Consider the following 14,272-nt stretch of genomic DNA (forward strand, 5'->3'; position numbering starts at 1 on the left):
GTCTTAATCGTTCTTAATGTAGTAATAAGTAACTACCGCATGCATGCCCATGCAAGATTGTAAAACATGATCATTCTGGCCCGCTTAAACCTGAAAAGCGTGGGGGGCGGATCGACAGCCTTTAATACAAAAAATAATAATAAAATCTTCTACTTTGCTTCAGGTGTAAGTTTTTAAATATATATATTATTCCTTCCTGGCACTTAGACAGCAGCTACACTTGAGGCATTTTACCATGCAACACTTAACACACTTCTTCAGAAGGGAGCCCCCATTAATCCCATAAAGCTTACTCCCTAGGGAAATGTCTACAAGATTGCAGCCTTCATAAATCTGCACACAGCCTTGGTGACCTTCAGATTTTCGGACTGCAGCTTCCATCAGGCCCAGCCAGCATGAGCAATGGTTGGAGATGGGAAGAACTGGGAGCCCTCAACAACTGCTGGGGAAAGATAATCTAATATTTTAGGGTTGAGTTATTGAATAGAGTTGTGAAAAAGAAAAGGGTGAGGAGTGAAAAGCATAAATACAAAGAGAACGGCAGCCAATTGTAACCTGTGTTAGAAATTAGCAAGGCGCCATTTGTGTCTGGCACAGGTCCAATTGTGACCACATAGAGATGCCTGGATGGCAGCTGACATCTCCATCTGGCTGGCCCCTCCAGATTTCTTAAGCAGGTAAGGTAAGCAGAAGAGCTTATTTGTTTGCATTTCTATCCCACCTTTTTCTCCAAGGAGTACATGGTTCTCTCACCTCCTCAGGCTAATTCCTACAATGACCCTGTGAAGTAGGGCAAGAGGCTGTGACTGGCCCAATGTCACCACTACACCCCACTGGCTTCCTAGAGCATTTCTGCTGTGGGGCAACTCTATAAATTAAGCAGGTAAATGAATATGGGGAAGGCAAAATGTCACTTAGAGAAGGATCTGAAATATTTTCCTTGAATTTGTTTTATTCTGGATTGCTGTATTTGATATTTTAATGTGTTGTAAACCACTTTGATATTTTTTTCTTTAAAACACAAAGTAGTATAGAAATAATAATAACAATGATAATACAGTAATAAGCAATTTCATTGCAAAAAAAGTGTCTGGATATTCCGTAGTGGTGACTGTAATCCAGGTATAAGGTGCCATTTGGCGATAATCTTATATATCTGATTTCTAACACTGCCCCTGAGGAAATGCCTCATTTCTGTCACTGGTCAACACTGCTTCTTAAATATATATTCTCAGCATTCAAGTTAATCCAACTTAATGTGAAATAATCTTGTTACTTATACATAAAACTTTAGAACAGTTGACATCACGCCATTAGGCATCAGATATGCAAATCCTAATTTACAAATTGTTTTTCTTAATAACTGTTACCATTTCCACACAACTACTTCAGGCTCATTAGCATGTTGCCAGGTCGCCACCAGCGACTAGAAACTGTCCCAGGCGATTTGCAGCAGATTCCCTTTTTCAGTAATAATACTGCACTAGATGAACCTCAGGGTCCCTTCTAACTCTGTGATTCTATGATATATATAGCTGCCGTTGGACATGCTCAGCGCACTACAAATGAAACTCTTTATCAGTTATCGAGTCCGTACCTTCCACCACAAACCTCCACTCCTTATCATTTTTCTTGACCTGATCAACACCAAATGTAGTCTCTGGAAAGAGATCATATCTCGTTCCGTTTACTGAGTCGCAGGGTGTAGTGGGAAGGGAACTCTAATCAGCTGGTTGGCTTTGCTGCAAAAACTGCACCTCCCTTAAGAGAAAACAGCTTCTGTGTACAAGTTTATTTGAAGGACTATGCAGGATTGAATTTGGCGTTTTATTTCATAACCAGAAGAGGCGCTTTACCGATATTCAGAGACCATCCCTTCTCTATGTAGCTATGCCAAATCCTAGCAGCACTTGCAAGCCTGGCTCAAATTAAAGAAGCAGAGGCAAAGAAAGGAAACAAGGAAGTTCTCTTGCAAAATATTACACATAGTGCTGTAAAAAAGTACTATAGGTTAGAATCTGTGAAGGAGAACTAGGAAATAACAGCTCTTCTGCAACAGTGGTCATGATTTTTCTATTACATGTTCCTTTGGAGGTTAATTAGACGTATTTTTTTTTCAAGTCCTCAGATATTTTTCTCCAAGTGTGCGTGCACTTTCACCTTTTCAATTTCGCAATTGCAGAATAGCTGGATTTTGAAAGCATACGTCAGCACCTGCTATCTCTGGGCAGCTGGCTGGGCCCAGGGACAAAGCTTGCCCTGGGCCCCTCCTAGATCCTTCTTTCTGAGCAGTGGCAAGTGACTGGGAATAGCCACTCTTTAAATTTCCCACAATGCCTCCAGCCCAGGTTCACCCTGGGGCATTGTGGGAAATTATACAGGTGGCTTAATGCTCTTTGGATCACTGCCACTGTAGTCACATTAAACCCACCAGGGCCACTGACAGAGAAGGGGGTTGGCCAGAAGACACTTTGCCCAGTTTTAGAAACTCAGATAATATAAGCCCAGGTGCCAAATGGTTCCTTAAACCAAGGTTAGGCTTGCCAAAACAGAATGTTTAGTTTCCATTAGGGGGCAAGACAGCTTTAAAGTCTTATTTTTCAAATGATGGACTGACTGTGAGGATAAAGTGCGAGACTGGTTACATTACGCTCAGATTAAAGAAGTCTTTAAGAATGATAAAAAGGTAGGGTTCCAGGTGGAGAAATCAAAGTTGGAAACAGAATTGTTAGAACCAAAGACTAAGGTATTATCAAGAATGTATAACTTGCTGTTAAAATGGAATACACAAGACGAAATGGTTAAATCGGTAATGATAAAGTGGGCTCAGGATATTGGGTATAATATTATGTTTGAGGATTGGGAAAGGTTGTGGACCACTGGGCTGAACTTCACTGCATGTAATGCTCTGAAGGAAAATGTAATGAAAATGATATATAGATGGTACATGACCCCAGTTAAACTTGCCAAAATATACCATTTGTCTGATAATAAATGTTGGAAATGTAAAGAACATGAAGGAACATTCTTTCATCTCTGGTGGACTTGCCCTAAAGTGAAGGCCTTTTGGGAAATGATATATAATGAGCTGAAGAAGGTATTTAAGTATACCTTTACTAAGAAACCAGAGGCCTTCCTTCTGGGTATTGTCGACCAGAAGGTGTTAAAGAAGGACCGAACATTTTTTATGTATGCAACAACGGCAGCAAGGATACTCATCGCTAAGAATTGGAAAACTCAAGATCTACCCACACTGGAAGAGTGGCAGATGCAGCTGATGGACTATATGCAACTGGCCGAGATGACTGGTAGAATCCGTGACCTGGGAGAAGAGAGGGTCGAGGAGGACTGGAGGAAATTTAAGATTTATTTACAAAAATATTGTAATTTGGTTGAATGCTAAGAAGGATGCTAGATCATAAATAATTGCCTACCATTGAATTAGATCTGATTTTGACGCTAAGTGAGATTAAGGAAAATATAAATTTTTTGGAGAATTGCTAGATATTATTTAAACGAGTGGAGATAAGATTGTAAACAAGAGGGTAATTTGCTTGAAAAATGTCTTTTATGCAATGATGTAAGTGGGAGCGGGAGATGTGAGGGAGTCCAAAGATGTAACAAAACTATGTTACGATATAAGTAATGTTGTATAATATTTACGTATTTGTATTCAAAAAACCTTAATAAATTTGCATTAAAAAAAATGAAAGCAAAAAACAACAACAACAACAACAAATGATGGACTGACTGTGATCAATTCTCAGTTAAACATCCAGCTAGTTCAGATGACAACACTGAGCTTGGTTAAGAACTTAAAGAGGATCACTTGATTCTGCCTCTTTTTCTGAATGGTGACACAGACGATTCCTAACGTAAGAATACTCTTCACAACTGTGAGCAGGACAGTGGGGTGGAATAAAGGAAGACAAGTTACAACAATTAACTACAATGCTGTACACCGCTCCTGCTCAGGCTGCACGGAAAAAGCATTTTGGTTTCTGAAATTCATTCTGATTGCGCAGATAAAAGTAACTGGTGATTTCTACAGGATGTGGTTTTAGTGTGTAAAATAGTCAAGTTCCAATGATTCCCCAGGCATGCACCTCCAGATGGTGGAGGTATCAGGTGCCACCCTGGCACCCAGGCATCCTCACTAGGTTGCAAGTGGTCAAAAGCCAGGTGCCAAATGCACCTAGTGTTTGGCTAACCCTGATTTTGCCCGGCACTCCCAACGGGCCTTGTACCAAAGATCTCATTGTACCAAAGATCTCAGTCCACACAACCCACGCAAAGGAAAGGTGCTTTAAAATTAATTTGTGTATCAGTAGATGGACCATTAAGGGACGCAGGTGGCGCTGTGGGTTAAAGCCTCAGCGCCTAGGACTTGCCGATCGAAAGGTTGGCGGTTCGAATCCCTGCGGCGGGGTGCGCTCCCGCTGCTCGGTCCCAGCGCCTGCCAACCTAGCAGTTCGAAAGCACCTCCGGGTGCAAGTAGATAAATAGGGACCGCTTACCAGCGGGAAGGTAAACGGCGTTTCCGTGTGCGGCTCTGGCTCGCCAGAGCAGCGATGTCACGCTGGCCACGTGACCCGGAAGTGTCTCCGGACAGCGCTGGCCCCTGGCCTCTTAAGTGAGATGGGCGCACAACCCCAGAGTCTGTCAAGACTGGCCCGTATGGGCAGGGGTACCTTTACCTTTACTTTTAGATGGACCATTAAAGAAAAAAATGGTAGGCTAGCAATTTCTCAATTTAATTTTTAAAAGCTAGATTGCATGCATTTCTTCAGATGGAAAAATACAGAAATGCAAAAATACTGAGCCAGAGAACTGGTTAATCAAGCCCAGTATGATCTACTCTCTGCTGGCCATAGATCTTTGAAGATGCCAGAGTTTGACCCAGGGCGATCTTCATGAGAAGTGTGTGCTCTGCCGCTGCGCTTCCTCTCTACACTACGCTTCCCACGCTATGCTTCCCCCACTTTTGCCTCTGGCCTGAAATCACATAAGGCAATCATGTGTGGCGGCCACATGCATTTTCGGTTCGATGCTTTAGTGCTAAACTAGGGGTTGTGAAGGAAACCATTTCAAGGACCAAAAGGGGATGTACCTTCTTCAGGAGGGTAATTTTTTAGCCACGGCTTTAATTTAACTCACCCATGCAGACTGTACAGCTGGCTGCTATCAAACATTGCATGCCAGAAAAGGCAAGACCTGGAGATTTTGCTTAATGCCGTTGCTTCTAGGAAGTAAGGAGCTACTGTGGACCACTGAAAAACTTTAGTTCAGAATTCTGTGCAATTTTCCTATCTATCACCAGTCTTAAGGGCTACAATCTCTCTCTCTCTCTCTCTCTCGATACATAAAGATGCTCAGGGGCCCAATATAAATCTACATGTTTGTATCATGCAACTGCAAAATAACTCTGCTGCTAACTGTTCCACTTCAGAATGAAAATTAAAAAGCAATTTAAAACCATCGTATCAGAAAAGCCAGGCCTACAGTGCAAACACTTGTGGTTTTTATTATTATTTTACAGCTGGAAAGGCAAATACTGTAGTGCTTAGATAATAAGGAATCCTTTGTCCCATGACCTCCTGTACAACATTTTACTATAATATTAACAGTGCAATTCCCATGCATGCTTATTCTGAAGCAAGTCCTCAGTACTCTGCGTTCAGTCTCAGGCACGTGTGAATAGCATTGCAGTAGAAGACTGAAAACTGTACAAAGAATGTTAAGTATAGGAATAAGCCCTATAAACACTTTTCTGTTTTAGCATTCCTCATCAGTAAGGTATAAATTACTATGGACTGGAAGTACTATTGAATTGACCTTCAACTTACAAGGGATTATATTCCAGGGATCACGTGTAAAGCCAAAATTGTGTATAGTCAAAACACACTCTCACTGCACCTCCAAACGCTCTCCCAAGGCTATACACAGTCTCCCAAGGTCAGTGCCATTTTTTCTTTCCTGGATGCCCCCCCTCTCATTTATCTGTTTAGACCAAGCGCAAAAACATAATTTGCACAATCTAAATGCACAGAAGTTGCAAGCTGATTTTATATATACACACATGCACACACAAACTAAAGCGCTAATTAAACTATTTCAGAAAGGTATGACCTCTACTGCTTTTTAAATGCCTAGTCTAAAGGCATGCACTTACAAAAAAAATTAACTGAACTCAACTGAGCACTGTCAGATATTTTCTTTTTGTAAAACAAACTGCTAACACTTGGGAGAAGGGCGCAAATGTGGTATCTACCAATGAATATACTACACAGAGCTATACAAAGTAAAAAAAGGTCAGCCTCCTGCTTCTAGATGATGATTACAACCTAACAAAGGAAGGGGAAGTACATAAATGCAGGGGGGGGGACCAGGGAGAACATGGATGCCAAATTCAATGTATTTTTCAAAATGTTTTTTAAAAGAAGCATTTTCACAGCGTTTTTTATATGTGTGTAGATTTCACCTTAGTTACCAAAGAGATTGGAATGCTCTACACTATACAGTCATACCTCGGGTTACAGACCCTTCAGGTTGTGTTTTTCCGGGTTACAGACCCGCCGAAACCCAGAAGTACCGGAACAGGTTACTTCCGGGTTTCGGCGGTCGCGCATTCGCAGAAGCGCCTAATCGCAACCGCGCATGCGCAGACGCGCTGCGGGTTGCAAACGCTGCGGGTTGCGAACGTGCCTCAGGTTGCGAACGGATCATGTACGCAACCTGAACATCTACTGTACTGCACATGGAAGAAGTGGGTGGCCTGCGTTCTCCCTCTAGGGAGCCCCACGGTCCAAATTCTCCACATTGCCAAACCAGGTTTGTCAAGCAAGAGAAGGAAGTGGTGACTGCAGCCTCTCCGATTTCTCTTGCTTCTGCCCTCTCCCTGGGCAGAGTCACAGGGCACAATTCCCTGCCATGCTCCAGAGAGAGAGACACCGCATGTGCACTCCTCCTCTTGAGTGATGCAGCAACCTTTACTACCACACCCCCACGAGAGGGGCAGGACATGAAAGCATGATAGTGGTCCCAACAAGCATCAATTGACACTTACTTATGAAGCCCCATTTACTATTTTGTTCTCAATTGACCCCGCCCTTTTAAAACTCTTTGCAGTCAAGAGGCTCTATCAAACTGCCTTAAGAACTACTCTAAATATATGTAGTGCCTCCAAATTCATAGCCGTTGTGCATGCTCCTTTATGACAAGGTTTAGTCAGCTAATTGTGGGTCTGAACTCCCCACCCCTGCCCCAAAGAGAGGTGCCTCCTCACAATGCCCCACAGGGGCCTGGGAAACATCCCTTGGCCAGCGCCAGAGCTACCATTCCCCTGGGGAGCTTGCAGCCAGGACTGCTGCAACAAACAGCTGTGCAAGCCTTTGGGAGGCAGAGACACAAGAGGGCATCAGAAGAGGGAGGGAAGGAAAGAGGGACAGAGGCCAGTGGTGCCCGCTGCACCCCTGACCATCATTCAAGGCACCCCAGGGTTCCATGGCACACAGGTTGAAAACCACTGCCAAAGACCTAGAGGCCTCTGTTTTGCAAGTGGGATTCAACTGCACATTTGGGTTGCACAATTAAAGTACAGCAAACCCCGCCCCCCGCCCCCACACACCCCATGGGCTTTTTGCAATAAGTGACAGGAAAATGCACCGGCAAGTGTGGGAAAACAACTGCCTCATGCGGCAGGGCAAACAAATCAGAACAAATGATCAGCAATGGGCTAACATCATCTAACCTCCCTGCAAACTCTGCGCAAGGAAATCACAAGCATGACTCAACAAACAGGTCATCCTGACGCCTCTCTACTTTGATGGGTCTGTAAATGTTAATAACGCAAAAGTGGTGTGAAAGGGAAACTGTCCAGTAGTCTTTGCTGCATATGCCTTTTGGGAACGCTGCCCCTTCCTTGAAATACAAGGAATGCTCCAAGGCTGCAGAGAAGGAGAGATCAGGGCAAGAAACCAACAAATATTGGTTCTGCAGAATCTAGGCAGATAAAAAAGGAAAGGACATATCCTAAGAAGAAGAGGCAGAAAAAGTTTTCAAGGAGACTTAGCTGTAACTTTAACATGCATAGAAGTTGTCACTGTAACCTCCTATTAAATTTTATCTAGAAAACCAATCCCCACTTCACTGATAATGAATTGAGAATGCAGACTTTCACCACTCCAGTGGTGACGTGGATAAGAGACAAACGAATGTCGTCATGCTCAGCTTTATGCACCCATAATTCACGAGGCGGGGAGGGAGAATGTGCCCTGTTATCACTCAGACTGACAAGAGTACAAGAGGATTAATATGTGTTAAGCAGTATTTAATTTCTCGGAAGAAGTGTCGGTGCTCAAAGTTCCTGGAGGAGGTGGGGACTTCAGACTTCCCCAGCTCTAGGTGCGTGGCAGCTGACTGCGGCTACTCAGCGGCCATGGGAACCATTCTCTGTAAATGCTCTGGGATGTTCATTTAACCCATGCAGTCTGAACTTCTCAGGACACCTACAAGCGCATAGAATCACTGCACTGCAGAGTTGGAAGGGGGCATATATGGGATTAACATCAAACAAAATAAAATGTTTTCAAGCACGCAAAGAAGCTTCACATGCCTTATGCAGCGGCGACCCTTCCATCAAGCACAGGGGTACCAACTTGAATAAAATATTGGGGGTGCCCAGCTAACCTCAGCCCCGCATAACGGATCACACGATGTGGTCCATGCACACCATTAGAATGGCAACGCCTACCAACTATGGGAGGAGAGCCAGCCCCCTCAAATATTTTATTGGGGGGGGGGGTCAAAGGGATCTCAGCTCCTAGGAGTTGGCTCAAGTGCCTAAGGTCAGCCAGTATCACCGAATGCACATACACACCATTTAGCAGATGGGTAGACTGAGGCTGAGAGAAAGACATGAGTAGAAACCTAGGAAGTTCAGGGCAGAGGCAAGACTCAAAGCAAGGTATCATTGTTGGAAACTGAGATATGAAAGCTAGGAGCTAAATGGCACAGGGAAACCCTGTCCTAATATATATTGGCTCCTTCCAACTCTTGAATCACTGTTTCTATATTCAACTGAAAGCTTCCTTTTGCTACTAACTGAATAAAGTATAAATGTGAAGGCATCAGTGTTAGAAATGGAGATACAAAAGCTATGAGCTAAACAGCACCTTATAAACCAAGGTTATGGGCACAACAATGGAATGTCTAGGCACACTTTTTTAATAACAAGAATACAAAGCTGAAAACGAACGAACTGTAGCTAAAATATTACATTCATTTTTCACATGGTCTAGTCCTTCCCCTGCCAACCCCCCTAATATTCTTCAGAGGGTCTCTTCTCCAGTCTTTGGAGAGTAGCTGGAAGCAAGGAGGCAGAAAAAGGTCCTCCTTTCTTTCCACTCTGTAGTTTTCGTCAGAAATCTCAGACGTAGGGCTGCACCCAGAGCTCAGAAACTGCTCGCACTAATGAAATTCGCTGTTGCAAAATGCCACTAGAACAATGGGAATTTCGAAACTGCCTGCAGGAGTGGGGGAAGAGAGAGGAAAAGTTCCCACTGTGCTATCTACAATGTTTGTGGAATGCTCTCCCTAGGAAGAGTTGGCTGGCACCTTCATTATACAGTGGTACCTCGGGTTAAGAACTTAATTCGTTCAGGTCTGTTCTTAACCTGAAGCACCACTTTAGCTAATGGGGCCTCCCGCTGCTGCTGCCACGCGATTTCTGTTCTCGTTCTAAATCAAAGTTCATAACTTGAGGTACTATTTCTGGGTTAGTGGAGTCTGTAACCTGAAGCATCTGTAACATGATGCTTCTGTAACCCTGTACCACTGACCACCTTTAGGCACCAAGCAAAAATGTTCCTTTTTAACCAGGCCTTTGGCTGATTGACATTCAATGCCCTTTTAAAGTGTGATGGGGGTGTGTGTTATTTTTCTTATGCATTTTGTGTTTTTATATTGTGATCTTTTCCTCACGCACTGCCCTAAGACCTGGGCACAGGGCAGTATACAAAAGTAATGATCATCATCTCTTGGATTAGAGGGTCTCTTCTCCAGTCTGTGGGTTAAAGCCTCAGCGCCTAGGGCTTGCCGATCGAAAGGTCGGCGGTTCGAATCCCTGTGGCGGGGTGCGCTCCCGCTGCTCAGTCCCAGCGCCTGCCAACCTAGCAGTTCGAAAGCACCTCCGGGTGCAAGTAGATAAATAGGGACCGCTTACCAGCGGGAAGGTAAACGGCGTTTCCGTGTGCGGCTCTGGCTCGCCAGAGCAGCGATGTCACGCTGGCCACGTGACCCGGAAGTGTCTCCGGACAGCGCTGGCCCCTGGCCTCTTAAGTGAGATGGGCGCACAACCCCAGAGTCTGTCAAGACTGGCCCGTACGGGCAGGGGTACCTCTCTCTCTCTCTCTCTCTCCAGTCTTCGGAGAGTAGCTGGAAGCGGGGAGGCAGAGAAAGGTCCTCCTTTCCTTCCACTCTGCGGGTTTCACCATAAATCTCAGGCGCAGGGCTGCTGCACCCAGAGCTCAGAAACTGCTGGCGTTTCCGGTCGCCAAATGCGCCCGGAACAACACGAGTTTCGAACCCCGCGAGGGCTGCGCGTGTTGCGTTGCGCGCGGGCTCCCTCGCCTTTCGGAAGAGCAGAGCCGGGGAGCCTCCTTCCTCCGCCGGCGTCCGAGGTGAGCGGCCACAGGCGCCCAGCCGAGGACGGGCAGCAGCCGAGAGGCGGCCGAGGAAGCGCGGCCGCGAAAGAGGAACCGGGCCGGAGGAAAGGGAGAGATGGAAAAGGCCGCAGGGGACGCGCGCGCGCCTCTCCTCCCGGGGAGGCTCTTCTTCCCTCGCCCGCCTTACCTGCCGCCTTCGCCGGCCCAACAGCAGCGAGCGCCTCGCTGCTGCCGCCGCCGCCGCCTCCTCGCCTCCTCCTCCGACTGCGCATGCGCCTTGGAGGCTCGCGATGCGTACCCAGCGGCGGCCGCCTAGAGCGGCTGCGCAGAGCAAGGTACGGAGTACCGCCCTCTAGCGCTGGAGGACCGCCGCGCCTGTGGTGGCGCAGCGGCCTTCGCGTAGTCTGAGGCGCTCCAAGACCGAGAGCGCTCCGAGGCAAGTGCAGAGCGCGGTGTCCCGGCCCGCATTGTTCCCCCCCCCCAAAAAAAATAAACCCCACCTCTGGTTATTGAGATTCTAACAAATCGACTCCGCGTACAATATAACATTATTTTTTATGTTACCCTTTTTCTTCCCCCCCTCGTTTCGGCGGGTTGCCATACGTCCGGAATTCCCGGGCCGCAGGCCAACGCCGCGGGCGTGAGGGGGTGTCGGGTTGTGCCTCCGGGAAAACCCGGGCGGATGGATCGCGTGCTGCTTTTCCTCATAAATAGCTCGGAAACGTCCAGTTCTTTCGAAATTTTGCCAGGGGGCGGGTGGGAGCAGCTCAACAATTTCGCCAATGAAATCTCAACAAAGAATTGCCAAAGATTTTCACTTTTGAAAAATATAGCAACCCTATCGTTATAATCATGACCCTTCACTTAATTTTACCATTTCTTTTTTTATTCCCGCCTCTTATATCTCGAATCCAGCTCACGTTTTCAGATCATTTTGATGCTTCAACGGATAGCCCCAAAATGGGTTTTCCAGAAACAGATTCATCATTGGGGTCTCTTAGTTTCGCCGTCAAATTAAACCCATTTTCATTTAAACCCATCTTTTTTCTTTTTCTATAAATTTTATTTTCAGGTTTTTCCAAATGGACAGCAACAATCGTCAAATAACGATTGCATACATAGTTGTCGTTGCTTAGACTTCCCTCCACCTTACGGTCGCCACTCGCCATATTTCAAAAAGTGAAAAACCAGGACACCCCCAAACTATTTTTTACACAGATGCCAAAAAAGCGTGATTTAAAAAAATAATAATTGTTATTAAGTTTTTCAGTTTTACATTTTTGAATATTCATTTAAACAACCTTAAAATATCAACGGCTTTCTTCTTCTCTTTCTATTGTTCGTTTTGCATACCATAAATTCCTGCATCTTTTGCATAAACTAAAACATTCATTATGTTTAGATTGACTTGATTTTTTTATTGTTCCAGGACAAAGCGCCGCCTTTTGGATATTCCCCGCGGACGTCAATTCCACCTTTGAAATCCTGATAAATGCCCGGAAAAATCTGGACATTTGCCAGACGTACCGTATACAAACATTTGCCTCTTTTTGCTCCTTTGGTTTCTTACTCTGTGTATTTCTGCAAAAGTCACCTTTTAAAAATATATCTTTATTAATTTAAAATAAATACATTTATGAGAAAACAGATGTACATACAAGTAAACAAACATACAATCAAACAAACAAATAACAGAAAAATCAAACAAACCACCACACTATAGATACAAGAAGATTAATATAATTATTATCATATATACTCCTGATACTGAACACAATTATAAAACTTAAAGAGAAGAAATTTAAAACTGACTTCCAATTAATCTTACTGTACTTTATCTATCCATTACTGTATACTGCACAGTTACATATTTCTTTTAACTGCTTGATGTATTTAATTGTTTACCATTTTTTTTTAAAAAAAATCTGCATATCTCCCCCATTCTTTGTTGAAAGTTCTTCCTTCTTTAAAGGCGTTCCCCCCCCCCTTTTTTTTGCAATTATTAATTGACATTTTATTGGGGGGGAAATTCAAATATAAAGTAGTAAAGTGATACGAAAAGAAGAAAAAACGGAAAAGAACAAAACACAGAACTATGTAAAGGTGAGAGAAACATGATATGAATAGATAAAAAAATACCCTAACCCATACATTATTTTATAAATTCCATATTATTAACTTATTACCAATATAAATATTTATAGTCTACTACATTTTGTATAAATTCATTCCACATATTGTTGTGTTTATCCAATACTGTAACTGCAGCAGTGTCTGGGCAAAAATCGTCAAAACGTCCAGGAAAATCTGGACGTAAGGCAGCCCATGATGGCAGTGCCGTTTTTGCTGACTTTCCATAAAAATAGCTCAAAAACAGTATTTTATTTTCTGCTATGTTGCCAAAAAAAGCTTGACAACTCTGGGCAAAACTTTAAAAAAGAGCTTAACAACTTTGCTTTAAAAAGCTCCACTGTTTGAAATATGGTAGCCCTAACCTCTAAAGTTAGAGTCTCCAGATTGTACTGGATTTATGATACCCTCATCTCTAACTATTAGTCATGCTAGCTGGGTTGATAAGAACAGAAGTCCAACAAAATTTGGAAGGCCACAGATAAAAGCTGCAATCCTTTATTACATATTATTAATATTCTGTTGGGAGCCGCCCAGAGTGGCTGGGGAAACCCAGCCAGATATTATTATTATTATTATTATTATTATTATTATTATTATTATTTACCTGGCAGTAACTCCTGTTGTTCTCAGAAGGGCTTAGAGCAGCACGGAGAGCACCTATAATAATCCAGGACTGCAGAATTTAATAAACTTGAGGGGCGGACTACGAAAAAGCTGCTAATTGTATGGTTTTTGCTGGGAGAACCTACTGTGATGGCTTTGCTAAGATGGGTGACCTTGCCGTGGCATCACTTGTTTCTAAAGAATTGGGGCGTGTTCTCATAGAAATGTCTATGGCGCAGAAAAAAACAGAATGACAGCCTGGAAGAAAGTTTCAAGAAATTGCATTGTTTATTATAAAGTAAGATATGATTGAGGGAAATGTTGGTTTCAATGTGAACATGGTTTTGGAAACTGTAATGATGCAAAATATAAATAAAATTTAAAAAAAATAAAGTTTCAAGAAATGCTATCGTTTATTATAAGGTAAGGTACGATTGAGGGAATGGAATGTGGTTTTGGAAATTGTAATAATGAATTTTTAAAAATAAAATTTAAGTTTCGGGAAATTCCAGACCTACCTGCTGCTTCAGCTATTACGGTGACCAGAGGAGGCTGATCTCATGCTCAGCCTATCCTAGGCTTCCCCAACCTGCCACTCTCCAGATGTGTAGAACTACAACTCCTATCACCCCAACCAGCATTCTCAGTTTTTCAGAGTTTCAGACTATCGTGCATTTAAAGCACACAGCTTTCCCTCAAAGAATCCCGGGAACCACAATTCCTAGCATCCTTAGCAAACCACAGTTCCTGGGATTCTTTGGGGGGAGGAAGACAATCCTTTCTTCCGACTCTCATCTCCAGCTTGAGGAGACCCCGAACAACCACATATGGACTCAGCCACACAGCTGCCAATAAAATGTGTGTTGTAAGGT

At 43.8% G+C, this 14,272-nt stretch overlaps 1 protein-coding gene and 1 long non-coding RNA gene across 2 annotated transcripts in view; both read right to left on the bottom strand.

Annotated features, from left to right (window-relative positions):
• Positions 1–10,959, bottom strand: part of FAM3C (FAM3 metabolism regulating signaling molecule C) — a 36,321-nt gene extending 25,362 nt beyond the window's left edge. The window contains exon 1 of the mRNA XM_079994464.1: positions 10,852–10,959. The gene's annotated coding sequence lies outside the window, so the exon portion shown is untranslated. The remainder of the gene's footprint in view (positions 1–10,851) is intronic.
• A 1,307-nt stretch (positions 10,960–12,266) lies between these two features.
• LOC307226141 lies at positions 12,267–13,752 on the bottom strand. Its single transcript, XR_013843337.1, has 2 exons — positions 12,721–13,752; positions 12,267–12,449 (listed from the first exon to the last, which is right to left on the bottom strand). It is a non-coding gene; the product is annotated as an uncharacterized lncRNA (long non-coding RNA).
• Positions 13,753–14,272: the final 520 nt, after the last annotated feature.

Source organism: Podarcis cretensis (genome assembly GCF_951804945.1).
Source record: "Podarcis cretensis genome assembly, chromosome: 10".
Taxonomy (NCBI): domain Eukaryota; kingdom Metazoa; phylum Chordata; class Lepidosauria; order Squamata; family Lacertidae; genus Podarcis; species Podarcis cretensis.